Here is a 16721-nt window from a genome sequence, read left to right as displayed (position 1 = left end):
GTGACTGGTGATTTTAAATTGTGTTGGTGTTTTTGTAACAGAGACTTCCAGTCCATTGTGTTATTGGATAGGCTTACTAAAGTGCCCAACTCTAAGACAGAAGAGTTAAGGTAGAAGAGGCTGTAGAGTCTTCTTTCTTCTCTTATTGTACCCCCACTATTTATACTCCAGCAGCTTTCCTCCATTCCTAGGCTACACGTGATGTTTACCATGAGGATTGCCTTCCCTGTGATTTTCGATCACTTAGCTGTAATGTATAGTGGCACTAACAGTGTGAATCAGGGCTATCATGTAGTGAGTGTCACTTTCTACTTGGAAGCCAGTGGTAGCAGACCCTCCAAGTGTCCCTGTTTGCCCAGGGATGTCCCTGATTTAGAGAAGCCGTCCAGGTTTCTGATTTGTTCCCGAAATGTCCCGCTTTTCCTTAGGATGTCCCTGTTTTCATTGGAGAAATGTTGGAGGGCATGGCGTTATCCAACCCCTGAGCTATCTGAAGGCAATCCTGCATAGGGAAGTTTTTGTTTAATGTTTTTATATATGTTGGAAGCCGTCCAGAGTGCTGGGGCAACCCAATAAGATGCATGGGGTATAAACAGTAAAATTATCAATGGGATGTTCCTATTTTCATCGGAGAAATGTTGGAGGGTATGTAGTAGTGTGAGAAAACCCATTAATTTGTGTTTTGCAGTGGGTTTATGATATATGGGGTACTTTTCTCAGTCAATAGAACTCCTGTCTTATATCACTCAATCCCCTGTTTTACAAAAGATGTTCTCAAGCAGGGGTAACCAACACAGTATCCTCCATATTGTTGCTGGACTACTACTCTCATAATCCTTGACCTCTAGGAACAATGGCTGGGGCTGATGGGAATTGGAGTGCAATAACATCAAGAGTGCACCATAATCCATGTTTTCCTCATCTGTAGCTGAACCCCAAACAGACCTGAACCAACATTCTTAAAAGATTAATCTCTTTCTTATCCTGTGTTATGATTTCTGATTGAGAGTGTCACTACAGCAATCACATCTGTGCACCATCATGTTCAGAGCACACAAAAGCATTCTTGATGTCTAACTATGAGCATCTGAACATGAATGTATTTTAGAAGATGGCCTGACTTTTGGCGTATTGGAGGCAGGTGATAATGGTTTTGCACTGATTTATTGGAATTTGTTTTGTTTTGTTGGGATATTTTATGAGGTTTGCATTTCATTAATCTGTCATTATCCAACTTCATATTCTCAGCTGCGTGATAGTGCCATCATAGAATCGTAGAGTTGGAAGGGACCCCTAGGGTAACATAGTCCAACCCCCAGGAATCCTGCCTTACAGCCATCTCTGGGTGGAATCAAACCACCAATCTTCTGGTTAATAGCCAAACACACTGATGTATTGTGTAACAAATCAACCAAGCCATTCCTTCTGTAGCTGCTTGTAAAAGTCTGATGAGTCAAATGTTGTTGTTTAGTCGTTCAGTCGTGTCCGACTCTTTGTGACCCCATGGACCAGAGCACGCCAGGCACTCCTGTCTTCCACTGCCTCCCGCAGTTTGGTCAGATTCATGTTTGTAGCTTCGAGAACACTGTCTAACCATCTCGTCCTCTGTCGTCCCCTTCTCCTTGTGCCCTCCATCTTTCCCAACATCAGGGTCTTTTCCAGTGAGAGGGTCTTTTCCAACATCAGGGTCTTTTCCAATGAGTCAAATAAATTGCTTCAAATGTTTTGCATTTTCCTAAGCATGGGGTGGCTGCTCCCTTTCCCTGTGTTGCTGTAGGCCAGTTTCCCCAAGAATGAAATAGTAGATGCACATCCTGGGAAGTAAGTCTCATTGAACTCAGGAGGACTTTCTTCTTAATAAACATATTTAGGATTAAATGACACATAGCTCCTTTGTTTATTCAAAGGAGAGTCAATTCAGATATCTTTAAACATAGCTTGGTTCAGCTCCTTGTTTGTACATGGACAGCTAATTTTGGCTGACTCAGTGATATTTGAATGTGGCCTTTTCGCCTTAGCAGTGTGCCTCATGCATACCTCTAAACAGTAACATCCCACTGAAAGAAGAGAGCTTCTGATTTCATACGCATTCAATACCTTGTTTCAAACAAGCTTTTAATAACTTGGTGCTAACTAAAAGCACCCCCATTAAGTGGAATTTATGCTAATACCATCCTAATTAAGCAGTAGTTATTACCAATCATTATCATTAAACTAAATCAGTTCCCTGGGAGACATCTCTATGAAACAGCTGTCCCATTTCATCATGTCACATTTCTATACTTCAGCGTGTCACATTTCCGTACTTCAAATAACATTTTATATTTATGTACCAATTTTTAATTTGACCAGCTTCATTGCTCTACCATCACCATTGTCAGACTGAAAAGAAAGCACCTCCAAAATGTTTGCTAGAGAAGATGTAGGTGCTTCGGCCTGATACCTCCCAGTTTCTGAATATGTCATTGAAAAGTCCTTGTCCCAGAGCAGTGGCCAGCTTATTCTCTCCATCCTTTCTCTGTTAAGTCCAGGTGGCTAAATTGAGTCCGTGGTTGCTACATGCAATTGTTCCAAAATAGCAAAGGAATTAAGAGATTATCAAAAGCAAGTCTAGCATTGTGTTGATTATTCTCTTAGTTTCAATATTATCTTCAAAAGTAGCATATGTGACATAGCCAAATTATCTAACATTTCCATTGTTTCAAGTGCTTTTATTTATTTATAAATTATATTCTGCCCTTATTTCCAAAGGATGTCAGAATGGTGAATACAGAAAGAGAAAGGAACACAAACATCCAAAAACATTTCCAGTACAGATGCTGACTGTTCAAAGCCCCTTTAATTTCCTGGGTATTTATATTTCTTTTCATTGCCAGTTTCTTTCCTTTCTGCACTCATATTCCTGGGCCCCATTCGTCTGATTGGCCATGGTAACGCCGTGGTCTTTTTCATGAGAACCTGAGACTTCCATCACATAAGATTTCTCATTGTGATGTCATCAAGAAATCACATGGGCTTAAATGGCAATGTGGAGAAAATAAAGCCCAGGATTATGGAGGCAATGAAGTCAGAAGAATATTTTTAAGCAACACTAATACAGTGGTTGGCTCAACCAAACTGTGGCTTACCACGGCACAGCAGCTAAGCCAAAGTTCGACTTATATATTGTCCCTACCCAGGATCGTGGTTAAGCTCTCTACTCCTTAACCATAAGCTGTAGCCAAGAACCAACCTTGGTTACAGCTTGTGGTTAAGGAGGAAAGAGCTTAACCATGAGCCCTGGTTTGGGCAGTGCGCTCATGCTGAGGTAGAAGGAACAGGCAGGAGCTCTGGTAGTTTGCACTGAGTTTGCTTAGTGTTACGTGCAAATGCAGCCAGTATGAATGTGTTTGCACTAAGCACCAAAATTGCTGAAAATGGGAGATACTCTTTGATACCCACAAAACAAAACACAAAAGAGGTAAGCAGTGTATGACTCAAAATCATCCAACATGGTGCTTCAAGGCACACCATGTTTTTGCAGGAGGGCTCATAGTAAGTCCTTATCTGTATGGCTCTAAGTTGATAATGAGCTCCTGATTCAAGAGAATAAATTCTTGCTATGATCTTGGGCATTTTAGTGAAGCTCAGGAACGTCCCTTTCTGTTTAGACTAAGGTCCCTGCCTCTGAGCTCCCCGGGTGGTGGTCACCTCCTCTCCCTCTGCAGATGTGGGGAGATAATGAGCAGCAATGGAGTGGGGGCAAGAAACTGGTAGGTTTTGGATCAAAGGAAAAGGGAGCAGTGGTTGAAACCAATTTGATTCCCCCCTCCTCAGAAACTGGATTCAGCTCAAAATGATTTTTTGAACAATTTATATTTAACACACACAAATGCACACACACATTGATGCACCCTCTCTGCAGTAATTTGAAAAATTATTCCCCATTTCACCACTTGCCTGCCCACTGTGTTCATCGTCAGAAGCCTTCTTCTACGTCTTTTTACATTCAGAGGTTCAGCTGGCTGGGACAGTAGACAGGGTCTTCTGAGTAGCAGCACCAATATTGTGGAACTCCTTTAGGAAGTCTGATTAGCTCCCTCTGCCTTTCAAGCAAATAGTTAAAACATTCCTGTTTAGCCAGGCACTTGGTCTGTCCTAACCATTTTGTTTTGTCCTCCTGCAGCTATGTGCTGTGGCACTGTTACTCCAGTTTTTAGGTATTAGTAATATTAGTGTTATGCTTTTTTTGTGTTTTGATTTTGTGAGCCACTTTGGGAACTGACTTGTTGAAAGGTGTGGTAGAAGCATTTTAAGCAAATAAACAATATATACTGACTTTTTCAGTATCAGTTCACATTAATTATGTCTCCTTCCCCATTGCAGTATCCCAGAAGGACTTATGATCACTACCTGCATCACAGCATTCCCTCAATCGCAGCAATCCGGTTAAAGAGATAGACAGCCCAATAATGTGCATCTTTTCTCAGTAGTAAATCACCAACTTCACCAACTTCCTCCCAAGTAAATGTGCATAGGTTTGCAGCCAAAGACATGTAATACGATGCATTGTATGTAGTTTAGCCCTAATGATTGGTTGCCATCTGCACATGCTGTATTAGTGGATCCGAAATGGAAAATCTGTGACTGCTGCCTTCACATGAGCATAGTGATGGACCACTTGGGCTTTACATAATCATTGCAATTGTATGGCTGGCCTAACAATCACACAAAAGCATTGTACTAGAAATAACTCTCATGTGATTTGCTTAGGTTTCCAATCCTTAATCATACATTGTCCTTGGGAAATTACTTCCTCATAGAAATATACCATGCAGAATTCTGTACCGTTTCCACTTCCCATTTGATGCTGTTGGGGTGAAAAGAGGGAGAAATAAAATCAAAGCATTGTTTTAGAATACAATTTGATCCCATTTTTTTAAAAAAAATCTTTTCCTGAGTCCTTTTCTTCTTTTCCTTTCGGCGTTACCTCTTTTGAGAAGCATTGTCCTGATTTATAAGCATCATTGTCCCCCGGTGTCTGAGCTTCAGATCGGAGAGGTACAAGCAGTTGGATTGCATTTTCAGGATGCCAAATGTGTGCTCTTTGATCTGGTGGTACAGCCTGCCTCAGGGAATAAGCTCAATCTTGATTCCTTTAGTCAATCATCCACTATCAGGTACCTGGGCCCTGATTAGGAGTCTGAAAAAAGAAAGGAGCACATCACGGGTACATGTTGGATGCTGAAACATTTCTAAGGAGGGTGGTGGCATCACAGTCAACATTCCTGCTCAAGCTGTGGCAATGTTTTCTGTTGTAAGAAATCTCCTTAATGTGTGAAGGAGCAGTAACAGGAGAGCTATTTTACCCCCACACATACAGCAAATGACTGTACACTCTGATGAACCCTGTAACCTTGGTCAGCTTATGAATACCTCCTTCCTTTGTTTAACCTACTGCTGAAGAACTTACAGTGAAAACAGGGTACACATTTTTCATCTTGACCTCTATGAATTGCTAGGCATCTCTGCAAAGTTGTACCTTCTTAACATTCCTAGCGTTCTTTGATTCATGCTAGTATTTAGCACTTGTTGAGTGTTAGAAGAGATCTCTACTGACTATTCGTGTTATCATTCCTAAACCAAGTCACAAAATGGCATTTGTGTTGGAACTGGGCCACAGAGAGGTATACTTAATCTATTATGCAAAAATAGCACAAATATATCCCTGAAGATTCTCCCTCTAAGTGCAATAGGGAATAATGTAAGCACATTTAAGTTTCACTGAATGTAGGAGTTACACATGTTATAACTGTAGATCAAACTTTCTGTACCATCTGGCCATGATTAGAGGAAATGTATAGAGAGATACATTAATTGTCAATGGATCAAAAATGTTCAGTGATTGATCATCTGACTTTTAGATGATTAACCAACTAAATTTAGACAAACTACCAAAGCTTCATTTTTGGTATTATTTTAAGATAAGTTGCAATTTAACAAAGAAAAGCTACCATTCTTTTTAGATGAAAAAGTCACCTTTAATACTTTTGTTTTATTTCCAAGTACTGTACAGCAAAGGACTGAAACTGACACACTCAGGAATCCCAACAAGGAGTTCCATCATTTGCTGAAGACTATCAGATTTATTATGATGTAAGCTTTCATGGGCTAGAGCCCCGTGTCAGATATACCATGTATTTGATGAATGTGCTGTAGTGAAGGAAAAAAAGCTTATGCCACATTACATTTGCTAGTCTTTAAGTTTCACAAGACTTGTTTCTGATGCAAGACATCAGAATGGCTCCCCATTGGAAATGGCTACCCATCCCAATGGCTACCCATTGGAAAATAAAAGTTCCCCCTAATTTTTAGCCCTACCAATTAAATTTTGTCCTCACCGATAAAAAAAAATCCCCCAGACAGATTAATTAACTATTCCAAACCCAGTGAAACTGTAGTATTTGGGTTTAAACTGATTTATTTTTACTAAAGGGTTGTAAATTTTGCATTGTTGATATAGTCCATAGCATGCTTTGGGGGTGCTTTCTGTCCCAACAGTAGTATATAAACTTTTCTTTAATTACTTACTTATGGAAAATAGAGGTGAAATGGCCTGAAAAAGGGACATTAAGGCTTATAATTGTTGATTTCATCTAATAGACTTTTCCACAAAAGGGGCAAACATGGGATTTTTGCAAACTGATTTCCTATGTAAGTCTACATAAAATGTGAATGATCTGTGTCATTCACACTAAATGTTCAAGAAACCAGGGAAACTGCCAAGAAAGAAATTCAAGAACTTTATAATTCCTTGGTTCAGAATAACAAACTTTGGCAGCTTGTAGAGCTCACTTCAAATACAAGACGAACATCTTGCTTCCATAGGTTCTTCTGTAACTCATATTATAATACGAGAGAAGAATTTAAGTCATTTCTATCTAACCACCTGTCATCTTGACTCAACCTGCCACTTTGCTGCTGCCGCCACCACACTGCCTTTGTTTGGCGAAAATAAATATTCTGAACTAATCCAATGTAAACTGGGGTGTGGGGAATTCTCACAACAAGGGTTGGAAATCATGAACATGGCTTTGATATGATATAGTGGGCAGGATTTTTTTAAGCCCATACTATGCAATGGGGTTTTCCCTCGCTTTCCTCCCTCTTGTTCCACATGAAATTGGCTCTGGGGGGATTGGGAGAGCCCGTCGGGGGGCACGCGTTATTCTGCCTGGCAAGCTGAAATGCTTCTGAAGATGGAACAATAGGAAGAACATGACACTGAATTCTACCCTTCATATTTAGGCAATTGCAGGCAAAGGGTTAAGCTGTGTTATAGTGAAATTGGCTAGGTTCACTTCACCTGAATAATACAAGCAGACACTGCATGCGTTTGCATTCCACCGTGTCACTCAGTGCTGCTTAACTGAAGTGGTGCGAATGTCTGACAAGAGCTACAGTGAGCAATATCAAACAAAGGGAGCTGCAACTGGAAACCAAACTGTGTCCATTAGTCTTGCCTGTTGCACAGTTTTAGGCCCTGTCTTTTCCAGCTTGCCTTGTGCATTTTCCTTGATGCTCCTTTAAGTGTAATTATCACAAGGATGAGTCTTGCAAAATGCTTAAGCACCCTGACAACATGAATGCTGTGAGATTGCACGATACCAGGTACATATAAATCTCTATCTTTCGTGGCATTTGAACTTGATAATGGAAAAAGTTTGATAAAGTCAGTGAATGCATTATATTTAGACAAGATACCAAGTATTCAGAAGGCTCTGCATTACATTGCTGTGTTAACAGCTGGTAGCATTCAGTGTTCCACATATGCTTGATAGCGGTGATACATTCAAGCTCAGTGATTATCAAAAAGATTTCAGGGCTCTGGAATTAATCACACATTTGAGAAGACAAATAGATGGAGATAAGTAGGAAAGTTATGTTTGTTTGTTTTTTTGTAGGGAAATGAATATTTGAGTGGCCATTACAAGCACTTACTTTTATTAAATCCCAGTATTAATGAATTTAAGACAATAGGAATAATCTGTTTAATTAGTTAATGTTTTCAGGGATCTTGCTAGCATGGTGAGGAAAAGAATGGTGGCTATAAATAGAATTGGCCTTTCTGAGGTGCATGTACTTGTTTTGCCTATGCATGATCGTGTTGATAGTGTTACTGGCATTCTGGTTCTCTCTAACATTTGTATCATTCACATTTCATAATCATAACTTTTAGTTAATTGTATGAAGAACTGAATTCATTTTAAACCAAGTTCTATCGCTTCTTGCTGTATTGTTCTTGGTATGTATATTGTTTTAAATTATTTTGTTGGCCATCTTGGTAATTTTTTTTAATGGAATTGTGGGGTTTAAATAAGTAGCAGTCGCATAGTCTATGAATAGTCTCTCTCTGCAAGTTCAAAGTTGTGAGGAAGTCAGGTAATGAGGAAGGAGTATGAGAGAGAGCAGAGAGAGATAAGAACCTAAGATCCTGCTAGATTGGGACAATGGCCAGCATCCTGTTCTCAGAGTGGCCAACCAGATGCCTGTGGGAAGTCTGCAATACCCAAAAAAACCAGAAACAACTTTTCAGTTGCAAGTGGACTGAATAGCAAAGCATTTAAAAATCTGGAAGATTACTGTGATCTCATTCATATTTTGAGATAACTGCAGGATACTCTGCAGAGCCACAGCCCATAGATGAGCCACTCTAGAGAGCAACTTGATCTCACCTTTCCTTTTCTTCTCCTTGCTGCTTCAAGCAGAGCTTCATTGACAATTACACATTAGTCAGAGCAACATTGCCTTAAGTGGAGTGGAAGGTGTGGATAGTGAGCATCCACGTTCTCCCACAGAGAGTTAATTTATGGATGATGCCTTCTCAGGTGAAACCCAGAGCCAACTGAGTGAATTTGCTTCTGACTTCCTGGTGTGTGTGTGTGTGTGTGTGTGTGTGCGCGCGCGCAGTATCATATCAATAAATAAAAACTTAATTTAAAAAACCATTGTCATGTGTATCACGGTATCCCAGACTCTCACTTGTTGGGTTTGTTCTTTTATTTCCTCATATGCAACTATAATATATGACTTTTAAATACCAGAACTGAGGCTCCGTAGTTTAAACATTGGTTTCTTCTTATCCAAAAGGGAAATGTTGTCTCCTTCAGAACATATATTCAGCCCTGTGAAGAAGCATTTGAAACACAACTCAACATATTTTAGAACACAAGTCTCAAGTGCATCAGAATTTCTGCATCAGACTAAGGGTCAGTCTGCTGCATCATTCTGTTCTAACAGTGGCCATCCCTTCTTATTTGTCCTTGGCATCTGGGTTTCAGAAACATACTGGTTTTGTGCATATATAGTCCATTTAGTAATCACAGTGACTAGCTGTTGACAAAGCCATTTTTTCTTTAAATAACACAACTAAGCTAGTGGCAATTGACACATCTTTTGGTTGTCAAGTCCATAGATCAGTTCTATAAGGAAGTACTTTCATTTTTGTCAGTCCTGACCCTCCTGCTAGTCAGCTTCAGTGGGTGATCCTCAACTGTGTGATAGCATGAGAAAGAAAGAGAAATTTCTCTCTCTCGTTGTGCCACTCTGTTCATAATTTTGTAAAACCTTGATCATGTCCCTCCTAGACTTAAAAAGCCTTAAATGCTTTCCCTTTCTGTATAGGTAAGAGGGGAGGTACTCCAATCCTGTAATCATTTTAGTGGTTTGTACCATTTCCAGTTCTGCCGTATCCATTTTGAGATAGGGCAATCAGATACTTAGTTATGTAGGATATTCAGGGTATTTAGGAACTGGCTGAAAGCCTATCTCTCTTTGCAGTTCCTAGTACAGCTAGGAAATGTCCAGCTTTCCCCCTGCGACCCTTTAGAAACAAGTATTGCCAAGTATCAGACGAAAGCATCAGACCAGTCCAGAGTTTCCTTTAGATCCTTAACCAAGAAGAATAATTTATTTTTATGGATTCGTGTGATCAGAAAGTAATAGAAGGAATAAAATAGATTTCCAGCCAGTGTTCACTGCTGTTTGATTCATGGAAGGTGATGACAAGGCTCAAAAATCCGGTTATTTGTTCAGAGCTATGATTCCATACGGGACGCGGGTGGCGCTGTGGGTTAAAGCCTCAGCGCCTAGGGCTTGCCGATCGAAAGGTCGGCGGTTCGAATCCCCACGGCGGGGTGCGCTCCCACTGTTCGGTCCCAGCGCCTGCCAACCTAGCAGTTCGAAAGCACCCCTGGGTGCAAGTAGATAAATAGGGACCGCTTACTAGCGGGAAGGTAAACGGCGTTTCCGTGTGCTGCTCTGGCTCGCCAGAGCAGCGATGTCACACTGGCCACGTGACCCGGAAGTGTCTTCGGACAGCGCTGGCCCTTGGCCTCTTTGAGTGAGATGGGCGCACAACCCTAGAGTCTGTCAAGACTGGCCCGTACGGGCAGGGGTACTTTTACCTTTATGATTCCATACACCAAAACACTATTACTCAAAACTACTGGAGGAAAGGGAAAGTTAACTTTTCATCTGGAAAGCAGCAACATAGCATAGAAGTAGCAAGGAAGCAGTTCAGTGCTGGAGGCACAGCTAGTGTTGTGGCCCTGCTGCCCGTTTCAATGCATTGACTCCTGCCAGAGTGTATAATATTTGATTGGAACTTTAAATATCCATATTATTAGGAACTTCCACCTTATATGAGTGAGAAGTTCCAGGAGTAGCACCTTCACAATTAATTTCCTTTGGGTTAGAGAGCTGTTGGAAACGCCTGTGGTTTTGTATCCCCCCCCCCCCCCCGGAGTAGTTGTGTTAGTCTATCAAAGCAAAAACAACAATCTGAAAGATTTGTTGCACAAGCATTCATGGACCTTATATATTTGGTTGGGTTTTTAAAAAAATAAATATACAAGCAAAGCTTTGTTGGGAGCAGGCAGATTCCACAAAAAAGGTTTCTCTCCGTGTCATTCTATCCCCAAATTCAAAGCCTGCTAATTCCTTTCTTTCACCCTCCTTCTCTCCGTGTAGAGCAGTAACCTCAGATTCCACCCGGTAGGTAAATTGCCCTTTCAGGAGAATATCGCCAGTCATTAGCTCCCATTGAGGAAACATCAACCGATCATCTCTAACTATTAGCAAGCAATCAGCTTAACAAAGGGTGGCCACCTAGCAGTCGTAACAATATTAAGATAACAGAAAGGAACAAGAAAGGCAATCCCCTCTACTTGTGGAGAGTGTCTAGCAAGCAACACTGAAGTATATGGTTCTTTGATTAAAGGTAATGGCTTGTTATTCAAATCCAGGAAGCAAGGTATGATGGGGTTTTCCAATATGTTGATAGAGCAAGATGAAAGGCTCGGCATTACAAATATCACCTCACAATAGTTGCAATTAGCATTAATTTATATTTTAGCCGGTATAGTTTTGGAAGCCCCAAAATGTTTTGGATGGCCCTTGTGGTCTCTTCCAACTCTATGATTCTATGAAATAAGTCAGAAAGGAAACAAAAATGGCTCTGAATAGAGCTGAAAAATATAACAGGGGTATAGCTAAATAAATTGGATGAGGAGGGCTCTAGCATATACGTGTAAAGTATTATTAGTTGTACCTCTGTCACAATATGGAGCCTTCAAATAAAATGGTTTGGAAACAAGAGTGATGGATGATGACAAACCATCTGCCCAACACGGAGCCAAACTACACATTACGCTTAATGTGTAGCAACTGCTTCTTTTTTACTTGTATTAATTACAGGCATATGGAAAGGTTGTCCTTACTGAGAATTCAGTGACAGGGAGGGAAGCCTTATCTCTTCCCTTCCCAGTGTGATTGAAACAAAAATATTTTTCCCTGCCCTTCGAGAAAGGCAGTTTGGCACCAACATTGCACCAGGAGGTGGGCATGTATTTCCAGACACAGTGGGGAGGGAAGATTCAAGTTTCCCATCCACGCTACACCCACTGCATCTTCAGTAATCATCCCATGCTCCTGTGTTCCTGTAATTAATGTAAGGAAAATAGAAAGAGATCACTATATGCTACTCATTAAGCATAAACATATAGATTGGCTTGCAGATCCTTTGCTACTTACATCATCAAACTTGTCAGTTTTGGAGAATGTGTTCACTAGTATGAAGGACACAATTGACTGTCTAGAGCAGGGGTAGGCAACCTAAGGCCCAGGGGCTGGATGTGGCCAATCGCCTTCTCAATCCGGCCCACGGATATTCTGGGAATCAGTGTGTTTTTACATGAGTAGAATGTGTGCTTTTACAGTGGTACCTCGGGTTACATACGCTTCAGGTTACAGACGCTTCAGGTCACAGACTCCGCTAACCCAGAAATAGTGCTTCAGGTTAAGAACTTTGCTTCAGGATAAGAACAGAAATTGTGCTCCGGCGGCGCGGTAGCAGCGGGAGGCCCCATTAGCTAAAGTTGTGCTTCAGGTTAAGAACAGTTTCAGGTTAAGAACGGACCTCCGGAACGAATTAAGTACTTAACCCAAGGTACCACTGTATTTAAAATGCATCTCTGAGTTATTTGTGGGGCATAGGAATTCGTTCAGTATTATTTTTTTCAAAATATAGTCCAGCCCACCACATGGTCTGAGGGACGGTGGACCGGCCCACAGCTGAAAAATGTTGCCGACGCCTGGTCTAGAGTGGCAGTTGAGAGACTTTATAAAGAACATTGAGACTGGTAGTTGAGGGGCAGGGGCTCTTCACATGTTTGGAAGCACCCCTGACCTGCCTCTCTTGAAAGACTGGGCAGGCTCAGCTGAAATGGACCACCAAATGGGTCGTAATTAGGGTCATTAGGCAGGAAGTTCCCTCCTGCTAGCCCAGATTAGGCCAGAGGTTCTCCACTCCTGCTTTTCTACAACAACATGATGCTTATTCCCAATTGAATGCAATTACATCAGGGTAGCAGAAGGAACTCCAGTTTTCTTCCTGTAGTCTTGGTAGTGCTTTGATTTAAGTGAGTTTAAAATATCAAACTCCACATGCTCAGACTTTTTTAAAAATAAGGGCTAGCAAGCAATTTTTTGGTTTTGCACTAACATAACAGGAATGGCAAGGCATAGTGGGAAGAGCAGGAAGGGCTCCTCAGAAGAGAAAATTCAAAAAGTGAGCCTACAGTCTTAAGGACAAAGAATCAAATTTCTGCAACATTTCAGTACAAATGAAATAAACTGTGATGTGTCTATACAGGTCTCTGCTCAACCCCAAATGTGGTAAACAACTAAATATAAATCATTTGAAAATTTGAGGGATCAGCCTGCTGACTGTTTCCTAAGTACAAATAACTTGTGCTTTAGTGCCGCAATCCAGATAAAACTTGTTTTATTCTGCTCTGTTGAAATTTGTTTATGTCTTGGTAGCAGCTGCTCTCCCCGTTTGCCAATATCTATTAATGATAATTACCCTGAATACTATACCAGCTCTGTGATGCCATCACATCATTGTGAGGAAGATTGTGATCTTATCTAAAGCTATTCTGTTTAACTCTGACACTCCTTCTATTATAGTGGAGCGCTGATAAGATCATGCCTGTTAGGATCAGACATTAGTTGGAATCAATATTTGAAAATGTGCCTGTTTTTGCTTAATAGCAAAGTTAGTACAAGGGTCACAGCAAGATCATTTGTTGGATGAGATTGTGCAGCTTCATCTTGTCAGGTAAAGTGGATTCTTTGCAGCATTTGCTAGTGAAAGTGAAACTAAACCATCCCCTAAAGTAAGGACATTTTTGCTTTTGCCTAGCTACCATCTCATGGAAGTGGTTTCCAATATGTGTTGCTCAGAACCCTGAGATTCATTGGAAGCTTCAATGAGAAGAATTTATGAATCTTGGACTCTACAACTTTACTAACCTTCCTCTCTGGTGGGCAGCCACAGGGTAGCATTGGCTCTGGATAGAGAGAACAATTTCTGCCTCATAATACTAGAACTTGGGTTTTCCAATGAAGCTGAATGTTGGAAAATTCAGGACAGACAAAAGAAAGTATTTTACACAACACATAGCTAAGCTGTTGAACTTGTTCCCATAATATGCAGTGAACTAAACCATTGGAAAATTTCAATCCTCCCCTGCAGAAGATTCATTGTAGTAAGGTAAATAATTTCAGACACCACCATTGTTTTATTAATGCTTAATATTATTTTAATGCAATATGCTATAGACTTTGCTCCTACTTCTTTCAGTCTTCCCCTCTCAGCCTATTGCTTCATCTCTCCAAAAACACGGACTAACTAATGAGAGTAATTCATCATTAAGATAATCTTTCGACAAAACTGTTGGAATATTTCACCTCCTTTCACCCAGAATATTTGGTGGCGCCATATGGTTGGAAAATAGCAGGCAGCAAAACTCTGGATAGGTCTTCCATTCATATCAATAATAAAACGAATAAACAAATGAACAAATGCAGTTCAAATGACTGCCAACTTATTTTTATCCTGGTAACGTGTTCTAGAAACCTCTCAATGGGCCACCAAGTTCTGTGAGAGATACTTTCCAGGAAAATTGGTAAACTGGAAAGGATTATTTAGAAGAAGAAAGTTTGGAAATCACTGATTTAATGATGCAATACCAAAATGTAACTTTCCAAGGAACCTCAACCCTCTTTTTCCCATTACAGTGTCTTCTATCTGATTTAAATTATACCTTCAGCGCACTTCTTATTATTAACAAATAACTGTAAATGCATGATAGTAGCAATGTGTAATTTGAACCAGTAATTTCTGCTTTCTCTGAATATTGTTTTGCTCACTGACTAAAAATTGTCCCCTTGATTAATCAGCTGGGGATAGCATAGTGTGAGGCCATGCAAATGTTCTAGTTCTATCTGTTGGCTGCCAAGTTTAATGGCAAACAAGCTGGGATATGGATGCTCCATTCACTTACAAATTGTCATTATGAAATGCAGGCTATGTTCAGCTGAATTCTGAGTATTCCAAGTACTATGGTTCATAATACTGATGGAACTTGAACTTGTTTCCTTTAAAAACTCTGGTTCTCTTCTGTTCCCATAATAGTGATTGCTACACATTTCCAAATATATGGGGATTTTTTTTTTGTTATGAACTATAATCTTTCATTTTTAAAAAAATGTTAGCATTACTTGAGAGGAAATAAATCCTTTCAGCATATTCAGAAAGGCCCCTATATTGTAATTTTGGAAATGTGCAAATCTTTTAAATTTTCATCAAAAGATGGATGGCTGATCATTAAAAATTTTTAATCACCTCATAGCCCTAATAATGATACATAAGTGACATGTAATTAAATCTAGTTCTGTGGATATCAGTCGAAAACTACAAGCACCAGACATCCTACATTCTTGCATGTAACTATTTTTTTAACTGGCATAATGCATTATGGGCTTTTCTGTGTTACAGCCTTCTGAGGGATCAGGCATTGGCTACACTCAAAGGCAGGACAGCAGACTTGATGGGCCACTAGTCTGATCTTGTACAACAAATCTGAACATGCCTGTACTACTTTTGAGAGAACCTTACCTTAAACTTTACCAGTCACTTCTGTAACAATAACAAACTGATACAGTCCTTCCTGGGGTTTTCTATAAAAAGTGGCATAAATGATAATGAATAAATAAATCTCCTGCTAAATTTCATACAGTAACTGAGCCTACCTCAGGCAGGATATGCCATTGTACATCAGTGTTTGAAATGTATGAGAATTTTAGACTACCAGTAATAATAAGGTTATAGGAAGTTTGCAGCATCCATCCCTCTGCTGCTTTTATTTGTCTTGTCTTTACATGTTCCCTGGTCATATTAAATGTCTAAAAGCTGACCTTTTTCTTTTTTAGGGAGGGGAAGAATAACTGGGGGAAACTTGCAAAAATGTTGGTTATACTAATGAAATAATCCCACTTCCCTGATCTGGTGTGCAGAATGGAAAAACGAAGAAATTGAATTGAAAAATGCATTAGGTAATGCCTGATCTAGGAATTAATCTGCTTACTTACACACAGCAGAGATACAAATTCTCTTGAGATAGCTAACTTAGTTTCTGATGTGGTATAATCCATGTTTATACAAGCATACTTAAATTTCACTGAATTGTAAAGAGAAAAGAGTTCTAAGTAAAATAGAAAGTCGAATAAGGGAAAATTATTTTTCTGATCCATTACTTCCGTTCCCTCCATTCCGGCATATTTAAGGGAAATACACGAACTCAAAACTACACAAGCATAAGTTGTTTTTTTAAATTGATTGAATCTGCCCAATACAAGCAAAATACTTTAGATGCATTTCAGTCTTGGAAAGAGGTACTATAAGAAATCCTTGAAGTTATTGTTTCGTTGGACTTCAATCTCAATGGAAATGAAGATGCCAGAATCAAACTTTCAATCTTTTCTAAATTTCTTTTTTATTGGCAGTTTGAATGGTTCACTTTATTCCTTGGTAGTAGGATTCACCATTAGGCATTTGTCTTGTTGACATGTGAATATCCTGTTGTCACAGATTAACGTAGCAGTGTGCTCGGAAGCAGGATGCCATTTAAGATAGTCCTTGAGCAAACACCTAGATCAGTGGATGGTCATCTGGTGGCTTCTGGACAAGTTGGCACAATCCCTGCTGTTTATTGGATTTGTAACATTAAACAATTGCTTCACCTTCCTAACTTAAAAGTTTAATTGTTGAAACAAGAAATGTGCTTAATGTCAGCAGGACACCTTTCTTTGGTAAGAGTAGATACTCATTTCGCTGA

The 16721-nt window shown here is 39.9% G+C and overlaps 1 protein-coding gene and 2 long non-coding RNA genes across 16 annotated transcripts in view; 2 read left to right on the top strand and 1 right to left on the bottom strand.

Annotated features, from left to right (window-relative positions):
• The window catches only part of ZFPM2 (zinc finger protein, FOG family member 2), a 448057-nt gene that overhangs the window by 269255 nt on the left and 162081 nt on the right, over positions 1–16721 (top strand). The window lies entirely within an intron of this gene.
• On the top strand, positions 268–4447 carry LOC310682273. The gene is made up of 3 exons (XR_014513835.1): positions 268–1452; positions 1703–2850; positions 4366–4447. It is a non-coding gene; the product is annotated as an uncharacterized lncRNA (long non-coding RNA).
• On the bottom strand, positions 2700–5179 carry LOC310682278. The gene is made up of 2 exons (XR_014513839.1): positions 4970–5179; positions 2700–4849 (listed from the first exon to the last, which is right to left on the bottom strand). It is a non-coding gene; the product is annotated as an uncharacterized lncRNA (long non-coding RNA).

This window comes from Podarcis tiliguerta (genome assembly GCF_965153285.1).
Source record: "Podarcis tiliguerta genome assembly, chromosome: 7".
NCBI lineage: Eukaryota > Metazoa > Chordata > Lepidosauria > Squamata > Lacertidae > Podarcis > Podarcis tiliguerta.
The sequence above is the reverse complement of the archived record's forward strand: the minus strand, read 5'-3'. Positions and strand labels throughout refer to the sequence as shown.